The sequence below is a fragment of the Triticum aestivum genome, chromosome 4B, assembly GCF_018294505.1.
Source record: "Triticum aestivum cultivar Chinese Spring chromosome 4B, IWGSC CS RefSeq v2.1, whole genome shotgun sequence".
Lineage (NCBI taxonomy): Eukaryota > Viridiplantae > Streptophyta > Magnoliopsida > Poales > Poaceae > Triticum > Triticum aestivum.
Window position 1 is genome coordinate 3,697,967 of NC_057804.1, and position 6,411 is coordinate 3,704,377.

A 6,411-nucleotide genomic window follows, 5' to 3' on the forward strand; every position below is an offset into this window, starting at 1 on the left:
GCGGGCTGGTGGGTTGGATGCCTAGTTGGGCCAGTGGCGTGCTGGGCCGGTTGGCCCGGGGGGGGGGCGGGGGTTGTTGTTGTTCTCCTTTTGTTTGTTTTGTTTTTCCCTTTTCTTTTATTTATTATTTTCTGTTTTCATTTATAGTTTCTTTTATTTTAGTTTTATAAAATATTCAGTCAGCAGCTAAATTAGTATTACTAATCAGTCCACTACCACAATTATTTTGGGCACACTACTAATTTAGTTTTATTATTATAACTTTATAAAAGGTATCTGATTGATTGTTTTTGCTGTCATTTCTATTACTTTAGTGCATTTATATATTTTATTAAAAGATAATTTATCCACCAATATTTACTAAGGATTATTTGACACATTAGGAACAATTTAGTTTTGACTTTTGAAAACTTTAATTGTTTAACTTAAATTCAAATTTTGAATATGAATCGTTTCGAACTAACCCGAGATTATCAACAGTAATCCGAGGTGATGTGGCATCGTTAACGTGGGGTTACTGTAGCCTAATTATCCGGGCGTCACAAATCTCCTCCACTACAAGAAATCTCGTCCCGAGATTTAAGAGGGGAGTAAGGGGGAAAGTTCTGGTTACGATATTCTAACGGATCTTCTCGAAGAGGTTAATCCCTTTCGTTGATGTCTTCAATTCTTTATTCCAAAGTATCATGATGAAGTTGCCGTCCTTTCTTCGGGGAACTCCATCGTACTTACGAATAGGTAAGGGGCGGCTCTACAATGATAGGATGTTATAAGGGAAAATCATCTGGGGGTACCCCAAGAATGAACATATGAGTATCTCTCGAGTTTAACAAATGACACACATCGAGAGCAAAGTAAGACGGTGCAATAAGAAGTTTCAAGCGGATAGGCAATCGTTCATTGCCTGAAGCAGAGTGCGAAAGGGGTTCAGAGCAACGGGAATAAGTATTGCGTCCGGCAACAGATTTGATGATCCCTCGGAAGATTCGTGAATTACATACGAGGCCACACGTGAGGAATAACTTTGGGAACAGGGGGTGTACAGGAGAGTCAGGTTTCGATCCTGAGGAACTGTGGGTTATGGGCCCACCAAGTGGGTTAAAGGTAGGAAGGGGGATGACGTCTTGCATGATCATGTAAGCAAGGCATGTCAGAGAATAACCTGTCAGTTATGTCGGCAACATCGGTACCAAGGGCGAGGGACGAAGAGAACCAATTCATGCTCGTTGAACGAGGCGGACCAGTAGGCAAAGTTCTTATCCATCGGTGGTTACCGGAATGTTTTCAACAATAGTAACAGGGTCTTACTGACAGAGTTGTACGTCGAGATGTTTACATAAGCAGGAGAATATCACTGCTTAGATCATATGGATCACAAGCAACGGTAAACCAACCAATGGAAGGAAAATACGATTATCAGATTAAACAAAACAATGGAAAGGAAAAATGTGTTTAAACACAGATTTCAGGGGTATATCCTTCCCAAGGACAAGCAAAGTATGATATCCATGACAGGGTATAATGTAGAAAACTCTCTAGGTAGGGGAAGGAATTTTCATTACATTACCCATACAACGTTGTTTGGATAATTGATAAAGAAAATTTAGCATGGTGCTTCAAATGTTCTTATTAAAGATCGGAGTATCACGGACATGCTTCGGGATAGCATTGACATGGTCTTCAAGCAAAAGTCGGACTTTGGATACACAAAGGATCCATCAAGATAAACTTATTAAACAAGGCATTCAATTTCCTCATGGAAAAATGATTAACCTTGTTAAAAAAGAAACTATAACACTAGGTCCTCTGGTCAGGTGTGCTAGGCATGGCATCACCTTACCGGGGCATATAGGGACCAATGTTATAACTCTTGAAAATATGTCCCAACCATCATATCCGGCCGAGATTCAAATCTGATTGGTGTCAGGATAACTCAGACTTAAGATTCCTGAGAAGAAAGGTGCAACACAATTTGTCGAGATGGCATTGTAAGATTCTCGGGAAATTAACTATGGGAGGGAGTTTCAACACAAGAGTTTATCATTTAAACCAAAGAGAGGATGACGGGGTAGGTGATGGAGTCAGTGACAATCCTTGAGATTTCCAAAAAGGTGGATTTCCACAATTATGTGAACAAGGATATAGCATTTGTCAGATCAATTGGTATAATGATGTATGCTCGAGGAAAACATACACAATTAAACATTGGTTGAAAGGTGCACCCAAAATATGGGCTGGGTTGCACGGCCAACATTGGAATGATGATTCAATAATCGATAGTCTAAGAATGAACGGCCGGCCATTAACTTCAAAGCAATAGGGTTGCTAGAAGGGCGGAATCCAAACAGCACCGCTCACTTGTTGATACCCTGGTTGGAACCAACACGAGGACCCAAGAAAGAATGATGATGGTGAGAAGTATCACCATACCAAGAATTCTTAAGAGGTGGTGAGATTCCCACGACATTCTTGACATAAAAGGTGGTAATATTCCGAGGTAAAGAAGAACAATGCTGGGTAGCAAGGAACTCAAGGTATAACACAAAACACGAACAAGTTTGTGTTGGAAAGAAGGCAAGGAAGTAGTCGATGACAACACAAATCATCGAGGGGCAAGGATGGAAATTCTCATCATGAATTTGATTGATATTCTGGAAGAGCTCAGAATGTCGATAATGATCACGACACATTTGTCGAGAGATTACCTGAAGATGTAATCGATCCGCGATCACATCAAGTCAAAAGAATGATGAAGCAAGAGGTTATTGGAACCATGGGTACGACACAAACTCAAAACCAAGCTTGTTGTCTGAGGTAGAATGATAAGACAAGGAAATCAACGTAAGCTTAGCTCAGCGTCGAAAATTGTGTTCCGGGAAGAAGGACCAGGTAGCACAGTTAAGATTTAGCACGTTAACTATATAGCCGATCAGGCTAGGAATGACATGATCGAGTACAAACTCGCAAGTAAAGAAGATTACTAAGAGTTGTTTAATCGCGACACGGACTCGATTCAGTTATCACTGCCCTTGAGTGTTTAATAACTCGAAGCCCGTGAAGAACCGTAAGCAGTGAGAATGTAGTACTTGAGGAAGATCTCATAAGAAGTTATGCAGTTCCAAGATAATCTCGAGATATCAGGGGGGGTAATACTCGACGACGAACCCAAGTAGAGGTTGGACTGGGGTATTGCTCTACAAAAGACAAGTGCTTAAACTTGCACGAGAAATGGTATTTAAAGGAGAACATGGTCGGAACCACGATTGCAAAAGGCCAGATCCCAGATATAAGATGAACTTATAACAAAGGAATAATTAACTTAAGAGAAGTTTTAATGATAAGATCTACATCGTGTCCATGGGCATGAACGCAAGGTTCAAGGTCGACTCCCACTTCGTCAATGTACAACCTTCCATTCACTTCCCGCTTTGATAAAGGCATTAGTGTTGAAAGTTTTACCTGGTGAAATACCAGGTGAGTATGACTCGTGAAAGCTTCCGAGTTCACACATATTAAGGAAGGCATAGGTTCAACCCGTCGGGGCTTCTTAGGAACATATACCACAATTTTCAAGAAGAAATAACACAAACTCGATAGTAGAGCATGCTTGTGAAAGCAGAGGATACAATTTACTAAAGGCATTATGTATCCGAGGAAAGTCTCACAAGCTTATTGAATATGAAGGACATTGTCGGTTAAAATCCGACAAAGGGTCTGGTGGTCCACAAGGGATCTGATGTGAGCATCAGTACACAACTAGAGGAAAAAAGAATGTAAGGAGATATGATTATAGAACAACCGACTAATTCAAAGCTCAATTGCAAAGGAATTATGATTTCCAAATCAAGGGATCAGAAGCAAATGCTCTGATTAAGAATGTATAAATTGAATAGACTAAGGGGTACATTCAACGACAACTTGATTGGTCGAGGCCCAGCTCGTGTTCAAAATGACGTCTGAGCCGGAAAGACAATCCTAGGACTCGACTGATGATTGTGAACATTCACAACATATTGAATCAATGGACTAAAAAATGATGGTGACAAAGGATGCCAATATGATTACTATACTTATGGGAGTAATCATAATGAAAGCAAACAAGAAATTCCAAAGCAATAGGTTGCTGAGGATTCTCGGAAGATCGAATGGTATTTCGAAGACTTTTGTGTAACACATGAACAACTGGGGATGAGCGGATACTCGGTAAGTGCGAGAATTATCCGTAGGGGTATTCAGGTGACAAAGAACAACAAGGCAGTAAGCTCAAAGAATTCTCGGAACAACAGAGAGAATTTCGGGGTATCTTGTAATAACAAGATCAACTGGGAAATATTATATGAATGGCGAGTATACGTGGTTATCCATAGGGGTTTATCGATGGAAGGGAATTGCAAAAGCGACGCCTTAAAGTCTCAAGAGAACATCGAAGAGTATCTTCGGATTCTTCTGGTGCAGCGGACGGTCATCTGGAGTGAGGGGCTCTCCGGGACAAAGTCTTTCGAGAACCTAAAGTTAGTCCTTTTAGCAAAATCATTTAACCCGAATAGGGGAGAGATTAGAGTCCCAGAGTAAAGATCAAGGAGTAAAAGATCCTAGTACCACCCGATGGCGACGTGGGCCCGTAAGGCACACAGCCATGTTAGTAAAAGTTTTTGCAATGTCTAGACTCGACTTCGGCCAAGGAGCGTGGAAGGGGGATTCCTACAGGCAGTCGGCTCTGATACCAACTTGTGACGCCCGCGATTCAATCGTACACTAATCATGCACGCAAACGTGTACTATCAAGATCAGGGACTCACGGGAAGATATCACAACACAACTCTAAAACATAATTAAGTCATACAAGCATCATAATACAAGCCAGGGGCCTCGAGGGCTCGAATACAAGTGCTCGATCATAGTCGAGTCAGCGAAAGCAACAATATCTGAGTATAGACATAAGTAAACAAGTTTGCCTTAAGAAGGCCAGCACAACTGGGATACAGATCGAAAGAGGCGCATGCCTCCTGCCTGCGATCCTCCTAACTACTCCTGGTCGTCGTCCGCGGGCTGCACGTAATAGTAGGCGCGTCCAGTGTAGTAGTCGTCATCGACAGTGGCGTCTGGCTCCTGGGCTCCATCGTCTGATCGCAGCAATCTGGTAGAGGTATGGGGAAAAGGGGGAATAAGGCAACCGTGAGTACTCATCCAAAGTACTCGCAAGCAAGGAGCTACACTACATATGCATGGATATATGTGTAAAGGGCCATAATAGTGGACTGAACTGCAGAATGCCAGAATAAGAGGGGGATAGCTAATCCTGTCGAAGACTACGCTTCTGGCAGCCTCCGTCTTGCAACATGTAGAAGAGAGTAGACTGAAGTCCTCCAATTAGCATCGCATAGCATAATCCTACCCGGCGATCCCCTCCTCAATGCCCTGTTAGAGAGCGACCACCGGGTTGTATCTGGCACTTGGAATGGTGTGTTTTATTAAGTATCCGGTTCTAGTTGTCATAAGGTCAAGGTACAACTCCAAGTCGTCCTGTTACCGAAGATCACGGCTATTCGAATAGATTAACTTCCCTGCAGGGGTGCACCACACTACCCGACACGCTCGATCCCATTTGGCCGGACACACTTTTCTGGGTCATGCCCTGCCGCGGAAGATCAACAGGTCGCAGCCCCACCTAGGCATAACAGAGAGGTCAGCACGACGGTCTAAACCTAAGCGCACAGGGGTCTGGGCCCATCGCCCTTAGCACACCTGCATGTTGCGTTGGCGGCCGAAAGCAGACCTAGCCTAGTGGCGTTCCAGTCCAATCCGGCGTGCGCCGCTCCGTCGCTAACGTCAAGAAATGCTTCGGCTGATACCACGACGCCGGTTGCCCATATCTTGTCCCAAGTGGCGGTTAGTGTGTATAAGGTCAACGACCCAACTCAGATCAGATACCAAGATCTCGTTAAGCGTGTTAAGTATCCGCGAACGCCGAACAGGGCCAGGCCCACCTCTCACCCAGGTAGTCTCAACCTGCCCTGACGCTCCGCCACAAAGATGCACACAGAGGGCCGTTGGGACAAAGGTCCTTTCAGCCCCCAATCCGTGAATCACTCGCGGGTGCTCCACAAGCCGACCCGACTTTAGTCACCACATGTATCATGTATAAAGTATATAATATATACCCGTGATAACCTCCCAAGTGATCATAGCCCGATAGTATAGCACAGCAGACGGACAAGAATGTAGGGCCACTGATGGAATACTAGCATCCTATACTAGGCAAGTAGGAATGCAGGTAAAGGTATCAACAAAAGTAGCAAAGACAGGCTATGCATCAGGATAGGAATAACGGAAAGCAGTAACATGCTACACTACTCTAATGCAAGCACTATAGAGGAGAGTAGGCGATATCTGGTGATCAAGGGGGGGGGG